We start from the raw sequence: 21874 nt of genomic DNA on the forward strand, positions 1-21874 counted from the left end.
AATTTCTTCTAGGAAAGAGATTATGTTTCAGTGTCAACTTTCTTTTTTTTACTCTTCTCCCATTTGCAGCCGCCATTAGGTCCTGTTAGCAAAGTACAATTGCAGATAAGAAGTGACAAATTCGAAGTGATCCGCCAACAATGGTAGTCCATTCTTTTTTTCTTTTCGTTTGTCTTTTTCTACATTAAAGAATTGTTCTAAAATAATCTCAAAATCTGACGGATATGAGCCTCCTCTAATTAGCTGTAAAAGGCATTTTTTTAATAGGAATAGAATAAGAAAAATCCCATAAAACACACCCATCCTGGCCAGTGGCCACTGTCTGCAAAGTCTATACCCACCAAAAAGTCATTCACAAACTCAACAAAAAAAAAAAAAAAGCAATAAAAAGTCATCTAAAATTAGATACGGCTAACTATAATATTGTCTACCCTTATTGCTAAAAACTCAACAAATTTAGATGCAAGAAGCAGGATTCTCCCACTCACCTTGACATCATCGAAAGTGGGTTCTGAAAAGCAGATTTTAACCAAAAAAAAAAAAAAAACAGAAATCTCGTATTCTTGCTGAAAAACAACGGCAGTTACTATTTTTCCAACTATAAAAGCCAAAGCCTTCGAAAATAAAACAGGATCTCGAAAAAGTGGTCCTTGCAGACTTCAGTATTTACGCACTCACTCTTATATATTGAAGTAAAAATATGCTTTTAAAGTCCTTTCATTGGATCTGAAGACGCTGAAAAGCCTGACAGCTGAAGTTAGCGGTTTCCTAGACACCTTCAACAAAAGCCTGTTAAACTATCTTTTCTTTTCTTCATGTCTTTATAAAATCTGAGAACTACCCATTTCCCAGGATTGTTCAAGAAAAAATGGGTCGTTCTTCATTTCTCAAGCTACTTCTTCTTTCTATGCTTTTGGTTCTCTCCTCTCAAGGTACTATTTTGTTTCTTGGCCTTCTGTTTTTATTTGTGTTTTTTTTCCCTTTTCTTTGATTCTTTTTGTTTGTTTTTTAGTCTTATACGTTCTTATCTGTTGTTGTCAATTCTTAGGATTCGGTAGAAAAGTGATGGAGACTGTTGAGTTTGAGGAATCCACTGCTCAATCGGAGGTTGGTTTTTCTCTTTTTCTTGGTTTCTCAAGAGTCTTTATGTACCGTTTTCAGGGGCTAAAACTGGTGTTCTTTTATAATGTTTGGCTGGCAGGAATTTGCAGGTACATCAAGGGAGATGATTGAAATAATGGATTATAAAGATCCAGGGCCAAATATTAACCCCAAAACTGGGTACATATTTAGCCCTCCTCCACAAGGCTAGTTGAGAGAAATACATATAGGAGGGAGGGGTTCTTTTTCCCTAAATTACGTGTCAGTGAAGCAGAATTAGCAAAAATGGTTTGAGGAAGTTAGAACTTCACTTTCGTTGATTGGTGTTATGTTTTTGTTTTCTTATGGAAATTATGGTTTTCCCTTTCATCTTAAATGTGCCATGTAAGAAAATGCTATGCTCTCTGTATATGAGCAATAAACATGAAAATGACAGCCTGTTCTGTTATTAGAGTAACTCTTATCATGAAAAGAAATTTCTCTTATGTATATATGTATATATACATGAATGTATGTTGATTATGAGGTAATCAATTCTAGGATGGCACTACTTATACGCATTGAAAGTGACATGAATCCAAGAACCCCATGAATTGTAATACTAGCAACTTTCAACTTTCAACTTTAGCCATAATCAATTTGTTTAGAATCTTACTGTTGAAGAAGTCGTAAAATTGAAATTGCTGCACTGGGGCTTGTTATCACAAAAAATAAAAATTGAAATTGCTGCACTGGGGTGTGTGAATGACAAAATATCACAATTTCCAAGTTTTTATTTTATTTCTGCCTAAGACAATATAAAATGATTTGACTTTGAGATAAAGTGCCTACTACAAGGCATGTGTAAGGATAGAGAGAGAGTATGAACTGGAAGCTCTTTTTTCTCATTGAAAAATGAATACAAGTAACAGAGTATTTATACTCTGGTTCTCAACTAACTAAGCTTAAAACAACCAATCAGAAAAAAGAGTAAAGGTTCTAAGTCAGTTATCCTCAACTAATTGATATTTACAACTTATTAAACGGTAACAATAAAACAGTAACTAATAAATAACATGTGAGTCCCACGTGCTTTCTTCTTCACTCCTTTGTTAAGCCTTTCAACTTGGAATTCATCAATCTCTTCTCTTGATCTTCAATCAGCTCCTTACCAGGTTGATACTCCAGCTCAAGATGCATGTGTATGTTATTAACATGCATCTTGCCAAGTAATCTATAAAATTGTTTTGGCTGTAAAGCCTTAGTGAACAAATCTGCAATTTGATCAATTGTTGAAACATGAGTTGGTTCAACCACCTTTTCCCTTATAACATGACAGTCAATTTCTATATGCTTGGTGCGCTTATGGAAGATTGGATTTTTACTCATATGTATTGCGGATTGATTGTCACAATAGAGTTTTATTGGAGTGTCTTGACTGATTCCAAAATTTGTCAAAAGGCTTTTTAACCACATCACCTCACAGATTGTAGATGCCATTGCTCTATACTCAGCCTCAGTTGAACTCCTTGCTACTACCTGTTGTTCTTAGATTTCCAACTAACTAAAGAATTGCCAAGAAAAATAGTAAAACCAGTCACCGATTTTCTTGTATCTGGGCATCTTGCCCAATCACTATCATAGTAAGCAGTACGCTTCAAGTCTGAAACAAATTTCATTAATATCCCCTGTCTTGGAGACCCCTTCAAGTACTTCAACACCCTGTGTGCTGCTACTTGATGCTCTTCAATATGATTGTCCATAAATTGAGACAAAGTTTGAATTGCATATGAGATATCCGGCCTTGTAAATGTCAAGTAAAACAGCTTTCCAATTAACTGTTTGTACCCTGTAGAATCAACACCTTTATCTGCTTTTGTTTTCTTTTTTAGTTCATGATTATAGTCGATTAGAGTAGTTATTGGCTTTGCTCCCAGTAAACTAAACTCTTTCAGAAGATCCAACATATATTTTATCTGACATAATGAAATGCCTTCACTTGAACTTGCAACTTCTAATCCCAAAAAGTATTTCACAAGTCCAAGATCCTTAAGTTTATATTTAGAGCTCAAGTAGGCTTTAACATCACATATGGCTTGAATTGAATTGCTGCCTAACAATATGTCATCAACATAAACTAACAAAGCAACAAACTCACCTTTATTTGTGACCAAAGTGAACAAAGAATAATCTGACATTGACTGCTTGAATCCATATTCTAGAAGTGTAGCAGTAAACTTTGAGTTCCATTGCCTTGAAGCTTGTTTAAGTCCATTCAAAGACTTATGTAACTTGCATACCAATTTAATACTAGGTTTAGTATGCTGATACTCCCTCTTAACAGAGAACCCTTGAGGTAATTGCATATACATAGTTTCTTCAAGATGACCATTGAGAAAGGCATTGTTGATGTCCAGCTGAGACAATTGCCATTCTTGTGACGCTGCTAAAGCCATAAACACTCTAACTGTGGATTGCTTAGCAACAGGATTAAAGGTTTCTTGGTAGTCAAAACCTTCTCTCTGATTGTATCCTTTCTCAACCAAACGAGCTTTGTATTTATCCACACTGCCATCAGTATTCATTTTGATCTTATACACCCATTTGCAGCCAATAGCATGAGAATTTGAAGGTAAAGGCACTATACTCCATGTACCATTTTCTTCCAAAGCTATTAGTTCAGCAGTCATGGCATCTTTCTAATGAGAACAAGTGACAGCATAATTATAGGATGTAGGTTCAGAAGTGTGACATAAAGCTGTAGTAAAGGCCTTATGTTTATGTGACAATTGATTGCTGGACAGATATTTGATGATAGGATAGGTAGTGACATGATTCATGTGAGAAGGAATATTGACTTGATATGCTTTTAAATACTTAAAAACATGTTTAATTCTAGTACTTCTCTTAAGATTAGAACCAGAATTTGAAGCATATTGTGAAACAGAGGAAATATAGTCTAAAAGAGGTGAATTGGATAAAGAGATATGAGTATATAATGTGGAAGCAATATCAGAAGTTGAAGGAAGTTGAGAGATGGGCAACTCAGTAGATAATGAAGTAAGAGGAGCAGAATTAGCAGAATTGAAGTAAAAAAAAAAAAAAAAAATAAAGAGTAGGGTCATGCATACCAACTGTTTTAGGAAAAGCAGATGAACCTATGGCAGACTTTGTACTCTGAAAAAGAAAAAATGCTCATGGACAATGACATTCCTGGAGATGAGTACTTTGTTGGCATCAATATCATATACCTTAAATCCTTTTGTACCATTGGGGTAGCCTATAAACACACATTTACTAGCTTTTTTAGCAAATTTTGTTCTATGACTTTCCAAAGTTGAAACATAACACAAGCTACCAAAAACCTTGAAGTAGTCATAACAGGGTGACTTATGATAAAGACATTCATATGGAGACTTGTTATGAAGAAGCTTAGATGGTGTTCTATTTATAATGTGGGCTACAGTAAGCACTGCATCACCCCAGAATTTTATTGGTAAACTAGACTGATGCAAAAGGGCCCTAGCTACATTAAAGAGATGTTGATGTTTACGCTCAACAACTCCATTTTGTTGAGGCGTTTCAGTACAAGACAATTGATGTATAATACCTGTGGAATTAAAAAAATCAGAAAGTCTAAATTCCTTACCATTGTCTGATCTGATGCATTTAATGGTGACTGAAAATTGATTTTTAACAAGGTTGTAAAAATAAGGCACAATGACAGAAACCCCAAACTTATTTCTCATCAATCCCAAGTAAAAGTTGTAACATCATCTATTACGGTGAGAAAATAATGATGGCCATTAAGAGTTGGTGTTGTATATGGTCCCCAGATATCAGCATGAATAGTTTCAAAAGCAAAAGTTGTATTTTGAACATGAACAGGAAAAGGTAATATATTTTGTTTTGCCAAAGGACATATATCACAAATCAAGTTATCTGAACAATGTAATTTAGGATGCTGTCGATGTAATACACTTATTCTATTTGAAGGTATATGACCAAGCCTAAAATGCCAAATATCAAACTGATTCCGAATTGTTTTACAACCATTAGCAAAAACAGTAGAAGGAAATTTTAAAATCTTATCAATATTAAATTTTGATAAATACTGATCATCTTGATTGTCTTGTACAAAATATAGGCCAGAAGACATTCTAGCAACCCCAGTCACTATCCAAGAGTCCTGAACAACACAATACTCATTAGTAAAAATGACACAGTTTTTCTAAGAGCTAGTTAGTTTACTTACTGAAACAAGGTTGAATTGGAACGAAGGTGCACACAGCACATTGTGTAATACAAGTAAAGAGATTAGTTTGATAGTTTCTATGAGTGTGACAGTAGCTTGAAGATTGTTAGGCAACTGAACAAAGCAATTATTAACAGGATAAGCAGTACTAAAATTTTTTAAAGAACATGAAACATGATCACTTGCTTCAGTATCCATTATCCAGGAATTTGATTTAACCATGATGCTATGAGTATGATTCTGTTTAATGGAAGTACTATGAACTGTGTGAGAACAAAAATGGTTGGAAAGCATACCTGCAACATTAGAATTGACCAGGGAGGATTTGGTTTGTTGAGTTTTTGAAGAAATGCCAATGCCATGATCAGTGTCACCATTGTTTTCATTGATGAATGCCATTATCTTTTGAAGCTAATGCTTTATAAGAGAAATTTGGGACATAAAGTCAAGACCAATGAGCTCTTCTTCTTGGCTTAACTGAATTGGTGTCTCTACAAATGATGATGAACCAGCAGATACACTGTTAATAGATGATGTATGTTTCCTGAAACTTCCCTTGTCCTTGTCCTTAGTGAATTTGAAGTCTTTAGGAAACCCTATTATCCTAAAACACTTCTCCTTTAAATGACCTTTTTTACCACAGTGGCTACAACTGATATCAGGTCTCCTTTTCTTTTTGTTTTTAGAAGTGCTCGCCATTGTGGATGCCTTAATCACTAGATTGGACTGTAATAAAAGACTTCTTTGATTCTCTTCTCATAAAACCAAGTTATATACCTTATCTAAGTTGGGAAAAGGCTCCATAGCAGTAACCTGAGTCCTTAAAGCAGAGTAAGTGTCATTAAGCCCATTAATAAACTTGAAAACCATGTTTTTCTTGTACTGATCAGAATATTTTTTAAAACATCCTGGCTTGCATTTCCCACACTCACATTGTGGTAGAGGTCTATAATTCCTCAACTTTTCTCAAATGCCCTTAAGCTCAATGAAATAAGAAACCACTGATCTACTTCCTTGTGATACATTGCCAAGGCTATATTGTAGATTACAAACTCTTGTGTCGTCTGGTTGATCAAAGTTCAACTTTAAGGTATTCCACACTTCAGTAGTAGAATTCATATAAAACATAGTAGAAGCAATACGAGGTGTAAGAGATTCCAAAAGCCTTGCTAAGATCAAATTATTGCAACCAACCCATGGTTCAAAAAGTGAATCAATTGTAGCTGCCTTAGGAATTGTTCCATCTATAAATCGAGTTTTATTTCTGATCGATAGGGCAAGAATAAACGACCTACTCCAAGCAACATAATTGCTGGAATTGAGTTTAGGGGTGATTACAATTGATCCATGGTGATTAGTGTGATGTAAATAATATGGGGATTGTAAATCCTTAATGGCAGATGTTGAAGTTTTTTGAGTTGTTCCTTCCATTTTCCAGAAAATAAAAGCTCAAGAATCTCAAAAAGAATTTACAAACAAATCAATGAGATTCAACACAAATCGAGAATTGGATCTTGTGCAATTACAATTGCATATCAACAAATTACTAATCACCAATCATCAATCATTCAATTAGGAAAAGATCAAGAACACATATCGGAAACCCTAGTTCCAACTCTGATACCATGTAAGGATCGAGAGAGGGAAGATGAATTGAATTCTCTGGAAGCTCTTCTTTCTCATTGAAAAATGAATACAAGTAATAAAGTATTTATACTTTGGTTCTCAACTAACTAAGCTTAAAACAAACAATCAAAAAAAAGAGTAAAGGTTCCAAGTTAGTTATCCTCAACTAACTGATATTTACAACTTACTAAATGGTAACAGTAAATTAGTAACTAATAAATAACATGCGAGTCCCACATGCTTTCTTCTTCACTCCTTTGTTAAGCCTTTCAACCTGGAATTCATCTATCTTTTCTCTTGATCTTCAATCAGCTCTTTACCAGGTTGATAGCATGTATTATGAAAAATGTTGGGACCATAGCTTCTTAAATTATCCCTCATGTATCAAATTTGTCGGTCATGAGTTGTTTGACAGAGTTGATGTTTGCAAGCATGATGAATTCAAATATACATAGATGGGTGATGTAGAGGGGTGGCTTTTCAAGTTCGGGGTTGACAACTGTTTCTGAAAGAGTGTAAATTAGATAGGGAGAATAAATTAGGCCATTGAGTCAGTTCTTTTTTGTAAGCAATCAATAGCTAAAGCCTAAACTTTGGCCTAAAAAACTGGTGTGAAATATTCGATTAAAACCACAAACCCTTGGGTCCACCAAGATCATGCACCCGAGACCATCGGTTTTGAACTGCATTTGCATTATATTAAATGACTTCAACGTAATTTTAATCTTGATTTGGATTCAAGGTCCGCTATATAATCTCGTGTATTTCCACCGAAAGTCATTTTTTTTTCTTTCTTCGGTCAAGGTCGGTTATATAATCACTGTATTCCCACCATAAGTCATTTATTTTCCTCATTCGATTTCTGCTAGAGTCCCAAGATTGCTTCAACCCCTTGGTGTCCCAAGATTAGCTAAAGGAGTGTTATTTAAGATGCATACATTAGCGGTATGTACGAGTTTGATACCAGACGGTGATGGTATTAATGTATATGTTAGTATTAGTGATCCCTTAGAGTTATGAAAGGTACCTAAAGATGTTTTCCTAGCTACTGTCGAAATATCTAAAGCACGTGTTAGAAGAAACTTTGACAAGGTAAATGAACTTTGTTAGAAAATAAGCCAAGTAGGATACCAGTTGATAAATCATGAAAACAAAGAGATACTTACTCGAAAGCATCAACTTCGACTAAGAGGTATCGATACACCAAAGAATGATATGCACGGAAAAGAAGCCAAAAAAGAAGTGATTAAGTTGGTTCGTGGGAAGCAATTGATGGTACTCGTTTATGACATGGATCATTACGGTCGCTACATGGCGGATGTGTGCTGTCATGACACTCTTGTAGAGGAAGTAACGTTAAAGAAAGGGCCTACATGACATTATGCTGCTTATGTTCATCACCCTAAATTGGCAATTTGGGAAAATGAGGCTCGAGCTAAGGGAATCAGTCTTTTGGCATCACCAAATCCTGATAAGCCATGTGACTGGAGGAAGGACAGTCGAGAAGGGAGATAGCATTGTCTTTGCTGGAGTCATTATCCTTATTAGAATTTGTTGGGGTCCAATCCCATGCAAGGGGCATTATTTTCTTATTTTTCTCGAAAATGATTTCTCCAACGCCATTAATTGCAGTTGGATTTGAGGATTGTAGTAGTTGTTGAAAGGAATTTTCTTGCAAATTTTATGTAAATGTAGAAGAATTTAGCTAAATTGGATAGATTACAATTTGACTGTGTCATCTGCTTCAATAAATGTTGAAGATATGTGAAAAATAGTTTTAGACAAAATAAGAACGTATGGGTGAGGAATCAAAGAGAACCTTTGACTTTAATTTCATACAAATTCTCTGCTGAATTGTCTGTAGAGTTCTACATTAAATCTAAGGTTGATAGGGTATTATAAAGTTCATTCATTGACGCCATGCAAACCATATCTATTGCACATGTATTACGCCAAAGTTTGAAGTGTTCCATTATTAAAAGAGAGTTTGTGCCAAAGGTTTTACAGGCACTCACCTTCAAAGGTGGTAAGCTAAAAACCGATTCAAGATTTTAGATTTGAATAATAGTACGGCCATGTTGTATGAAAGAATAAAAGAAATGTACTTAGAATCCTTATATAGGATAGAGGGTATAACATCAAAATGGAAAACTTAATTCTAAAAATTTACATGAATTATAGTAGATGATATGGAATATGATAATTGGACCAATGTTGCATTAATTTTAATGTTGGAAGTGTCTGAATTTCAGGTTTATCACTTCCTCACAATCCCATCTCATCTTTATGTACTGATTACAACTTTATCTGATATACTTGTCAAGATAATAAAAAATATCGTCTGAAAATTTATGGTAATAAACTTCCACATCTTTGTTATTGCATTCGTCATGTTTTAACAGATGAGCTATAGCAGTTCTGGTTCTCCATTGAACTTGAGCTAAAAACTGATAAAATATGAATATGAATTACAGTATCTTCCTCAAGTAAACTGAGCAATGACAACTTAACCTATTTTAAGCATTGAAAATATACTGAATCTTGACAAAAGACTCATTTTTCATTAAAAAAAACCTTGTGATTGATCTCAAATTAACCCTGTTGGATTTAGTTCTATTGTTTGGCACACTTTCAAGCCTCTCTACGAACAAAATACAGCTTACCCATGACATGAAGAATGGCAACAAAAGCTATGAAACCGATACTCATGACAAGCACAACATTTGGAGAGATCTTGAGGCCTGGAGCATCATCCGTGTAAAACTGGAGCATGGTCCCAGCTGCCCCTCCTGAGGCTGCACCACTTGTCGTTCTCCTCCTACGCAGGCTTGCGGCAGCTGCTGCACTTCCTCTTGGGGGAGCTGTTCCACCAGCCATTTCTGTAACAAACAACACACCCAAGTTAAATAATTTCTACTAATACCAAGAGAAAATGATAGAAATAACAATTTTGCTAAATCAAACATAGATTTTGTTCCTTTTCAAAAAATTTTAGGTTGGATATAAGTGCTAGGGGGATCAAGCTACTCTGTTTACACTTTCTGCACCTAATCATTTTTACTCAACCCTATAGAAAAATATAGTTAAAGCTTTAAAGGGTAAATAGATAAAGAAAAATAATCAAATCAAAGAAGACTGGAAATTTCTTCGTATCTTTATTGTCGAGGTAAAATTATGGTTCTACCATCAACAGTGATGCTTAAATGCCTAAAATATAAGGGATAGTGAGAAAAGTCCGAGTTTAACTCTACCCCAACTCTCTAACAATTAAGTTAGTGAAAAGTAGGAAGATAGAGAGAAAGTAGAAAAGAGTAAACCCCCTTTATGGAGGCAAGCTTACTATATCTAGGAATAAAGTCATAAAAAATTTACCCTAATGCCCACAGTACATTTTCACCACTAGCCCTTTCTGAGCCCGAGCTAGTAGACTAGGTGAAGAGAAGAAAAGTCAATGGACTTAATGCCAAAAATTGTTGGTGTTTTCCTAATGTTGTTGCTAGTATAAGATTCTCAAGATAAGTCCACAGGGGTGTTAGAAATTGGTTCTATCTTTACAACTTATGGCTGGTTGAGGTAGTGTGTTGAAAGATTCTTAAAGTTTGAAAAGTAATGGTTGGTAAGCATTCCAAATAAGATAGCAACGCTTGGGATACCTTGACTTCAGTACCAAAAATAAGAATTTATTGCAAATATTCTACACTAAGCTTGAAAAGAGATAGCGCTCTTACAAACTTTCTTGATCAAAACAAAGTCTCACATGACAACTACAATGACCCTTGGCAATTAAACGAATCTCTCTGCAATAGAGTAAGAAGTGCAATTACTCTGAAGATAAGGATAATATATGAAATACAAATATTCTCTCTACATATTTATCACCTACAAAGGGAATAATAAATTACAACTATCTTTTTCTTTGAGCTGCAACTTAAAGAAACCAACCAAAAACTATATACACTAGCATAAAGATAGATTAGCACCAAAATTTGCCAAACACCAACTAGAAAATTTTTTACCTTAAGAATCTTTCAATACACTACCTTAACTGGCCATAGATTGTAACAAAAAACCAACTTCTAACCTCTGATGTTTCTTAATTAAGCCTTGCACAAGCAACAACATTAAGAAGATAACCACATTTTCAAACTAACTTCTTCAGCAACCTGGCCTAGTGCATTAGACCTGTACTCCCTTTGGTTAATCTATGCTAGCTTGGGCTTTGGGAACTGGGGGCTATCGTTGTGGGAGAAAATTATACCAAGGGCATTGTGAAAATTTTTCTGTTACTATATATATGATAAGTTCATCTCCCTAAAGGAGAACTCTCTTTCCACTACTACTAGACTGTCTCTACTTTCACATTATACTATAATCAGAAGTTCGGACAGAGTTTCTCTCACCATCCCTTCTTTGCATACCAACGATTAAGCACCATGATTGATAGTAGAACCACATTTTTACCTCAACATTTATCAATAATATGGCAAAAAATGTTCAAGCTAAATATGATAGCCCATTTGGCCTTGTTCAGAAAACACTTGGGTATATTACCCAGCAAGGTTCGATACTTTGTGATTAGAAATGATTTACGGTAAATTCCTTATGAAGCCAGCAAAATTTTCCATTTTTTAAACAATTACACAGCATACAAATAAAGTAAAATGTGCCCAATTTCCCATTTCCTTGAAATAAAGCATCAGATTCAGAACCAAAAACAGATGTTTCAAATCCCCAACATACCCAACAAAGCAAACATCTTGTAAATCTCAATAACAAATAGCTAACCACCCCACCCAGAGACAAAATTAAAATTATTCTCTTTCCAACATAAAAAAAAAAAAAGAGAAAAAATCTTTAAAAGGATAAAGAAAACAAAGTAGTCAATAGAAAAGGCAAAACCAGATTCATGCAGTGTTAGATTTTCTTGAAAAAGAATAGAAAATTCCACAAAACAAGAAAAACCCAGACAGATTAAATGGTTTTAAAGACTAAAAAGTTTCAGTAGAGATCAATAAAAGCGACTTATAGAGTGGATTAACAATAACAGCTAAAAAAAGAAGCAAACAAAAGGGACTGAAGAACATCAATTGGAAAAGCAAATCGGTAAGAGAGTAAAAGGTACCTTCGAAATTGCGTATCTTCAGCTTTGAAGGGTTTGGATCTAGTGTGAGAGAGAAAGACGGAAGCTACTGGAATGGGGGTTATAGTTGGAGATGGAATATATTTGATGGCATTTCTGTAATTTCTATAAACATATTAATAAATAAAAATAAATATAATATCAAAAAATTTTATTTTATAATTTTGATAATTTTTTAGGTGAAGAGTGACAAGTAAGGAAAAAATTTATTTTAAAACTTTCAAATTAATAAATTTTAATCCAAAAAAGAAAATGTGTTTGTGTAAAAAAAAAAAAAAACCAATGAGTTATGATAATGTAAAAGAAAAACAGAAGTAGAGCATTCCAATTCAAAATACTTACCATGAGAGGAGAGAAGCATTTCCCTTCTTTCCTTTATTAGGAATGAAATATGATTTCTTGATTCACTATCAATTAATTTGAAAATGCTTCATGTATATAAAATTTAATTTAGATAAAATCTCATACTACTCTTTTGGATTTTCTAAATTAAAATAAAATTAGGATATATATAATATTGTATTTAACCAATGATATCCACCTTGTAAATTTAATTATGATAGTAATTATGAAATACCCCATACTTTGATATGGTGATAAATAAAATTGATCGAATGCATATTGAGGTCAATTAAAATGTTTAGAAGTGATAAAAGACGAAAGGAGTAGTTTAGGATAAAATGTTTCGCAAGTGAGAAAATAATAATAAAATAATAATAATTTTATCAGAGAAGAATTTGTGAGATAAAAGGCAATTTGGAAGTCAAGTGAGGCATAATAAGGTATTTTGGGTACCAAGGAGACAAGATAAAATTTTTAGAATAAAATAATATTTTATTAATAAAATATTATTAAAATATTAATATTTAGTCGGATGTCGAAGTCAATCAAGAAGAAAGATCATATGGTTGATCCAAGTGGGGGAGAAGATGACAAGCTCGACTCTATAAAAATATTTATCATGACATACATGTGATAGATAGCATGTTTTCATGCTAGGAGAGTTCCGAAAAATTTACAAAAGTCGGTATTGTACCTAGAGGTACAATAAAGTTGATTTAAGCCTCGACTAGATCAAATAGAGAATTTACGCTAAATCACCTCGAATGGATCAGCCTATTAGAGGGGCACGGTAAACTCCATTATATTATTACCTCGAATGGAGAGGCGTGTAGGGTATCTCCTGGGGTAAAGCTTAGGGTTCACTTCACGCTAAATCACCACGTGAAGGGGAACTCAGCCAACGCCAAGGAATGGCTGTATTTTTCTCAAACTAAAAATATATTTTAAGTGTATATGAAATTTTAACAGCCTTGGCGGACTCGGTTGGATGCCCTGCGTAAGGTATCACCGAGTATGAGTTTTGGCACGAGCCAAAGTTTTAAGAAATTCATAAGCCAAGTTGATTACTCGATTTATATGGATTGATTTTATTTGGTTGAAATGAACTGAAAGGTAATGAAATTACAGTATGATGACTTATTTTAATTGTCTCCATTTCTCGACTTTAGATGCTTTAGATGGTATCTGTTTACTCACTGGGATTATAAAATCTCACCCCTTCTTCCTATACATTTTTCAGGCTCAGGACAGTTTGTAGATAGTCGAGTGAGACGAGAACTAAGCTCGAAACTGCATTATAGAAAGTAAGAGTTCACAGTCTTACATCCTCTTGGTCAATTGGAGCCCACGTGTCATTGCAGATCAAAACTTATATTTTGGTTATCTGTATTTCTATTCATACAATTTTTACTTTACTTTCATGTGCGAAAAATTATTTACGAATATTTCTATAAAAATTTATTTTATAAGAAAATATAATATTTTATTTATTATTTTTGAATAGTACTAGTTGTCAACAATTTGCTTTCAAATGAACGTTTTAGATACTTAATTGTTTTTAAAACATTCAATATATATTTTTTGCTTACCTACTACATTTTTAGCAAGTTTTGAGATTTTTGACGAAAAATTATGAAAATACCCATGTGAGCCAGAAAATAATATTTTATTGTTCTTATTTAAAAATGACTTATGATTTTTTTGAAATGCGAGATTTAATAACTGTTGCTCACCGGGGAGATGCGAAAGTTGATGCTAAGCCTTGCGAGGTTTCAATCGACATTCGGGGTGAAGAATGTCTGTCGAGGCCTCGCGACGGTTGTCACGGGCCCGATGGAGAGTTCCGGGTCGTGACAATTTAGATTGGTATCAGAGCATGGTTTAAAGATCAGATATTTTGATTTTAAAGCTTTGGATTTTAAAGTTTTTGATTTTAAAGTTATTTTAAGGAATCTACACTGACACTGAGTGGCCCCAAGTCTAGTTAAGTTAAGATAAGTTAAGATAAGTTAAGTTATGTTAGATTGAATAGAATGTATGCATCTTCATATAGAAATCTACATACTTTTGAGATGCATAAATAATTAAACAATTACTATTTGATTGCATATAGGTTTTGAGGTGCACTGGTGACATACACACCATGTCTAGAAAATGTGGTAGTCTCAATACCTCTCATAGTGATAGCGAGGGATCTCTAGATTCTACGGTTAGAAGCAAATGGCACCCTGATATAGGTGATTCGGAAGGTGGTCCATCCCGAATTCCTAATAACAGAATTCCTCTAAACTTAGCAGAATGGGTTCATAATAACGAAAACTTTGAGAGTAGCCAGAATTTTGAAAGTGAGAGTAGCTCCAATATTCTGAAAACTAATATAGATTTTCTTTTGAAACAATCTGAGGAGTACCATAGAGAACATACGAGGAAGGCAATTGCAAGGGGAGATATTCATCTTAAGAAGGGGGTAAACGTTGTACGCCATTTTCCTCCTGGATGTGGAAGGAATGCTGCACTGGTGAGTGCCGAGGAAATTAGGAGAAGACAACAAGCTTGGATTGAAAAACAAAGAAAGAAATCTTAGGAGGAGGAAAACCTGGAAGAGAATCTTTAGGAGGACTCGAAGTAGAATCTTCCGATAAGATCAGATTAAGATGATGATCCCAAGGACATGTAATATTTTCGTAGGATTTTACACTACCTTAACTCTAAGTAGATGTTGTGTAAAAGAGATAATAATTATCTATACAAAGAAGTAAAAATAGTTTGGCTTTTAAAGTATAGGACTAGAATGTATTATAAAATGGCTGTTTAAGTAACTGAAGGTATATGGGAATCTTTAGTATGATAGGGATAAATTGGTAATATAATTATTGAGGAAGGTTATAGAAGGAAGCAATAAGGTTATAAATGACATTCGGAATGGATAATGTGATTAAGTTAGTGATTGTAATTTAAGCATGAAGGGGATTATTCAGTGATGTTATGACACTATGAGGTAATAGTTGGGCACAAATATAACCCAATGAAGTTAAATTATGGAATATGGGGAATATAAAATTTTGTTTCAGTAAGGATTGTGAGAATAAAATAAGGAGGAAGCTGAGCTGTTTTCGTAGTTAATTATACCGAAAGTCAATAAGATTATTGGAGTATAAGACAAAGAAGATAATTGGATAGGGATGACAATAAATTTGAGGAAAGTTGTAGATAGTAAGCAACTTATGTGTGGAGTGGTATATGTATCATGAATTTATTACATTGTATGGAAAGGATGTTATGAGGTGGAATTTTATGAACGTTGATAAAAGTCAAAAGATGACATGAGATGAAAATATTAATCTGGCATAGTGTGTATGACAAGAAAATAAAATGTATCTATACTTATGGAACTCATGATATATATCTAAAAGGGAAACCACTGGTTGAGAATGATTGATGTGGTGACTTTGAATGCAGACAAATAGCTTTGATGAAAAAATTTCTAATAGCTACAGTACTTCAGCATTGACTGTTCAATGTTATACTGCTCCGAATACCTCACGCTTATGATGCATGAGTAAGATGGGAGTGACACGATAATGAGCTTACAAATTGAATTTTGGTTGTTGGTCATTGTGTTTTGTTATTTGGGAGTGTTGAATATTCTGGAGAATGTTTACCCAAATGAATTGAAAAACTTCTTTATTGCCTTGTATATAGGCATATAATTAAAAGAAAAAAATTTGAAAGATTCTTGAAATGACTATATTGAGATGAGATACCAAATAATGAAAGTGTGAAGGAAGAATTACGAGACTGGTATAGAAAATCAGTTTATATAGAATATCATTATGAGAATTTGTAATATCTGTTTTGATACAGTAAAATGACAAGGGTTAGTAACAACATGAGGCTAATTGTGTGGCACCCTAGAAACTTATGAAGATGAGTTAGGAGTTGAATGGATGAGTATGTATTTATATATCTTTAAGAGTAAATGTTTTAGGAATACATAAACATCTTTGAGAAGAGATTCTAATCATACACAGCAAGTATGAAACGTAAAATTTTTAAAACTTGCTGAGAAGCCTAACGGCAAAATCACAAGTTAAGGGATCACATGCTGTGAGACATAAGTTTAAGATAGATATTCCCAAGGAAATACTCAAGAGAAGTTTTGCTCTGGATCTCGTTAAAGCAAGCACTAAGTTATGTGATTATAAAAAGAAGTTGTAAGCTGAGAGTGATATTAGTATTAGTATTGAAAAATACTTGAGGAGAATCTAGTTTTAAGTTTTACAATTTCAAGTACAAATTATAAATTAGTTAAGGAAGAATGATGTTATGTTCATATGAAGGAGTGGAACAAAGGATGATAGAAGTTGACCTTGAAAATGAAGTCAGATAATGAAACTTTCCTAATATATTATGGAAATTAGAATTCGAAAATGCTTAAGGCATACATGATTCAAATGGGTTTGAGTCTTAAGTGACAAATCAATATCGTAATGCAAGAAAGATACAAGGTAATATAGAGGCATGAAAGATGATTAAGGACAAAAAGGATGACTCTTAGGAATTGTGGTATTGCATGAGATGCAATGATCAAGTTGAGATAAATCTTTGAGGCATCAATAGGATTATAAAGCATACACATATAATAGATTATAATTCAATGGAGATGACATTGTGATGAATGATATATAGTATAAGGAAACTCAAACATATGGTTGGAAATGATATGAATGATATGAAGTTATACACAAGTATAATAAGAAGGTTGACATGCACTATAAGAATTATTATATTGAAACTAGGATTAGGATATGGATGAATAAAGGGGGAATGTAGTCCAAGGCATGTGAACACATGGATTCCTATATATAAAGAGAGATGTTGACATTTGAAAATGCATGTATCTATGTATATATGAAATTGATAATTTTACTAACTAAAGTGAAGAATGGTTCTCAGTAATTGGGAGATTTTGAAATAGTGTCCAGAGAGGTCAGTGAGCTAAAGTGTTAACGGACATGCAATGAACGATTAAAGTTATGAGTGACTTTGAAGGTAAACCTTGGATTGTTTAAGTTCTTAATGGAACTCTATTAAAGGAAGTGTATAGACCAGTATAAGATGGATGAATCAAGGTTGAGAAATTTGGTACGCAACGAATTAATAAAATGATGATTAGGTATACATAAGTAAGTATGATATGTGATCGAAATCGGTATAATTGAGATGAAGTTATGGTTCAAATGTAATAATGGAGATAAAGGCATGCTTAGTGTCTAGATATAAGAGATCATGGTTGTGAAAAGTATTACTGATCCGGTTCCAAAGGATGATAATTGCCTTAAATAAAGCATTTAATTGAACTGAAGGTGAACGAGGGAAATAAATTGAATGTCCCTATAGAAGGAACAAGGAGTAGGATCATAGAAGGAGATTGGTAACGCAACATCAACAGGAATTCGAGGACGAATTCTATTTAAGTGGGGGAGATTGAAATACCCCATACTTTGATATGGTGATAAATAAAATTGATCGAATGCATATTGAGGTCAATTAAAATGTTTAGAAGTGATAAAAGACGAAAGGAGTAGTTTAGGATAAAATGTTTCGCAAGTGAGAAAATAATAATAAAATAATAATAATTTTATCAGAGAAGAATTTGTGAGATAAAAGGCAATTTGGAAGTCAAGTGAGGCATAATAAGGTATTTTGGGTACCAAGGAGACAAGATAAAATTTTTAGAATAAAATAATATTTTATTAATAAAATATTATTAAAATATTAATATTTAGCCGGATGTCGAAGTCAATCAAGAAGAAAGATCATATGGTTGATCCAAGTGGGGGAGAAGATGACAAGCTCGACTCTATAAAAATATTTATCATGACATACATGTGATAGATAGCATGTTTGCATGCTAGGAGAGTTCCGAAAAATTTACAAAAGTCGGTATTGTACCTAGAGGTACAATAAAGTTGATTTAAGCCTCGACTAGATCAAATAGAGAATTTACGATGAAATTAATAATTTTAAAGTCTCAGAATGGTTTAATATGGTGATTCGGAGTTCGAGGATCAATTTGGAGTCAACCTGGAATTTTCACTATCCAGGGGTAAAATGGTCATTTGTCACCTAGGGACAAAATATAAATTTTAGAAAAGATTTTTTGGCCCCATTTGACTTATTGAAGTATAATTTGACTTATTGGAGTAAGATTTTAGGTTTAGAAGTGAAAAATTTTAATTTCGGTATAATTTGGAGTAAAAGGGTAAAATAGTAATTTTGCCACCCCAGGGGCAAAATTGTAATTTTCCACCACCAGGACATTTTTCCAGCACATGGTCTTCCTTTATCCTCATTTTGACCATTGACTAATTGTGTGGTGGAGATAAAAAGGATTAAAATTTTTAAAATTTTAAAAACGGGCCAATGACATGATGCCACGTGTCATACCTTTATTATTTTATTTTTTCTTTATAAAAAGGCATAAAATCAGCCCATCTTCCACCCCATGGCCGGCCAAACCAGCAAGAAGAGAGAGAAAATGAAAACAAAACCCTAGAGAGAGAAAATCAAAGAAAAAGTGTGAATTTTCAAGGAAATTAAGTGAAAAAGGTGAGATTTTTTCTATTAAGCTTGATTTTTCTTATTCCCAAGCATTTCTCTTTATTTTTCATGATTAAATTACATGTTTTCATGATAAATTCAATTCTGAAAAAATGGGTTAGGAGAGAGAAAGTTGTTAGATAAATTTGATTTTGAGCTATGTTAGTGTTTAGTGTTAGTTTAGCATGTTTATGAGTAAAACAACAAGAAAAATATTTATCTTCTCCATGAATTTCCCTAGGCCGAATCTAGCCAATGGTATGTGAGGATGAGGTTGACTTTATTTTAAGAGAATTGGGTGGAAAAATGATGAATTATGAGGTTGGAAATTAAATGGGAATTTTCGGTGCAATAAATTGAAATTTTTACCCACTAGGGGTAAAAGCGTAATTTATAGTCCGGACTGATCAATTGAACCAAATTCACAGTCATTGAGGTATTGTGGATATAATTGGATAATTGAAATTGAAATGGATGGAATTGGAGTCGAATTAGGGATTTTAGGACTTTACACCGTGTATAGGCGAGTTAGGTCGGACACCGCAATTAAGCAATTGTTTAAACATTTCAAATCCTATCTAGTGCATACGCATGGATAAGAGCCTGAAATAATTTATGATAAATTGACACAATTTATTGAATTTTGTGTCATAGATTATGGATAGGTGGTGAGTCAATTGTTTCGGGTAAGAGACTACACCCAAGGGCGAAAGATAGGAGTATTTCTACTCCTAATACTGTGAGTAAACTTATTATCGTCTTAATTCTCTAGAGTAGTTTTATACAACTGTGTGATTTTATGAAAAATGGGCTTAAATGGTAAATTGCTATGTTTTAAGAGAAATTGTAATTTTATAAAATGATTTTATAAATTTTCTGGAAAATCGAATATTGGTTTTGAAAATAGAGTAATTGGAGACTGCTAGTTTGTGTTGCAAATTTATGGTTTTGAATTGAATGGCTTATGACAATAAATGAGCATGAATGGCTAAACTGATTTTGGTGTTAGAATTATTTATATTGTGTATTTAGCCTTGAGAGGCTAGGTTGCGATAAATTGCCATGTCATGTTAGAATGAATTTTATTGATTGGTGGATTATATATTAATTATTTACTGCAGAGGGGGTTCCGTGGATCAGCCTATTAGAGGGGCACGGTAAACTCCATTATATTATTACCTCGAATAGAGAGGCGTGTAGGGTATCTCCTGGGGTAAAGCTTAGGGTTCACTTCACGCTAAATCACCACGTGAAGGGGAACTCAGCCAACGCCAAGGAATGGCTGTATTTTTCTCAAACTAAAAATATATTTTAAGTGTATATGAAATTTTAACAGCCTTAGCGGACTCGGTTGGATGCCCTGCGCAAGGTATCACCGAGTATGAGTTTTGGCACGAGCCAAAGTTTTAAGAAATTCATAAGCCAAGTTGATTACTCGATTTATATGGATTGATTTTATTTGGTTGAAATGAACTGAAAGGTAATGAAATTACAGTATGATGACTTATTTTAATTGTCTCCATTTCTCGACTTTAGATGCTTTAGATGGTATCTGTTTACTCACTGGGATTATAAAATCTCACCCCTTCTTCCTATACATTTTTCAGGCTCAAGACAGTTTGTAGATAGTCGAGTGAGACGAGAACTAAGCTCGAAACTGCATTATAGAAAGTAAGAGTTCACAGTCTTACATCCTCTTGGTCAATTGGAGCCCACGTGTCATTGCAGATCAAAACTTATATTTTGGTTATCTGTATTTCTATTCATACAATTTTTACTTTACTTTCATGTGCGAAAAATTATTTACGAATATTTCTTTAAAAATTTATTTTATAAGAAAATAGAATATTTTATTTATTATTTTTGAATAGTACTAGTTGTCAACAATTTGCTTTCAAATGAACGTTTTAGATACTTAATTGTTTTTAAAACATTAAATATATATTTTTTGCTTACCTACTACATTTTTAGCAAGTTTTGAGATTTTTGACGAAAAATTACGAAAATAACCTTGTGAGCCAAAAAATAATATTTTATTGTTCTTATTTAAAAATGACTTATATTTTTTTGAAATGCGAGATTTAATAACTGTTGCTCACCGGGGAGATGCGAAAGTTGATGCTAAGCCTTGCGAGGTTTCAATCGACATTCGGGGTGAAGAATGTCTGTCGAGGCCTCGCGACGGTTGTCACGGGCCCGATGGGGAGTTCCGGGTCGTGACAAATTACTACTAATACTTACGTGTAAATTTTATACATTATTTTTAAGCTTTTTATTTTCATTCACTTTAGATTTTAATCTTTGCATTGTTTCTAACATTTTTTATTCGTCTATTATATTATTTCGATAAAAGAAATATTCATGTGAAATACTAAGAGCACATTCACGTGATATTTTACGTAGTTTTAATGTGGTGAGAATAATTTGACAAAAACATCAAAATAGAATCATTTTAAAATGTTAAGAATTTAAAGATTAAAAATAAAGTGAAATTAGGCATCATTACAATTTTTCTCACTTATTTTGCTAATTTCTTTACATTGAGAAAAGCTTTCATGAATTTAAGTTCATGTACTGTTTTTTTAATATTTAAATAAGGTTAAGGGAGGGATAAAAACTAAACAATTAGCTCAATTAACCGTATGAATGATTAAAATCTTAAAATATCCATTTTTTTTCTTTCTCCCACTCATTTTGGTGTCTTGGAGATACTAATGATGGGGTTGAAGTCATGTTGGTGTGTGGACAGAAATACTAAGAGCACATTCACGTGATATTTTATGTAATTTTAATGTGGTGAGGATAATTTGATGAAAATATCAAAATAG

General features: G+C 33.3%; 1 long non-coding RNA gene and 2 pseudogenes across 3 annotated transcripts; 2 read left to right on the forward strand and 1 right to left on the reverse strand.

The window, feature by feature from the left end:
• The first annotated feature begins 650 nt into the window (after positions 1-650).
• LOC148763188 (uncharacterized) lies at positions 651-1586 on the forward strand. Its single transcript, XR_016025764.1, has 3 exons — positions 651-932; positions 1049-1107; positions 1202-1586. It is a non-coding gene; the product is annotated as an uncharacterized LOC148763188 (long non-coding RNA).
• Positions 1587-7185: 5599 nt separating this feature from the next.
• Positions 7186-8476, forward strand: LOC148763189 (staphylococcal-like nuclease CAN2 pseudogene; annotated as a pseudogene).
• Positions 8477-9309: 833 nt separating this feature from the next.
• LOC18601536 (protein transport protein Sec61 subunit beta pseudogene) lies at positions 9310-12221 on the reverse strand (annotated as a pseudogene). Of its 2 annotated transcripts, XR_001927316.2 has the most exons (3): positions 12084-12159; positions 10690-10758; positions 9310-9840 (listed from the first exon to the last, which is right to left on the reverse strand). The product of XR_001927316.2 is annotated as a protein transport protein Sec61 subunit beta pseudogene, transcript variant X2 (transcript). The 2 variants fall into 2 exon arrangements; XR_016026041.1 differs by lacking the exon at positions 10690-10758 and having other exon boundaries at positions 12084-12221.
• Positions 12222-21874: the final 9653 nt, after the last annotated feature.

Source organism: Theobroma cacao, chromosome 4 (genome assembly GCF_053813885.1).
Source record: "Theobroma cacao isolate CCN51 chromosome 4, ASM5381388v1, whole genome shotgun sequence".
NCBI classification, from domain to species: Eukaryota; Viridiplantae; Streptophyta; class Magnoliopsida; order Malvales; family Malvaceae; genus Theobroma; species Theobroma cacao.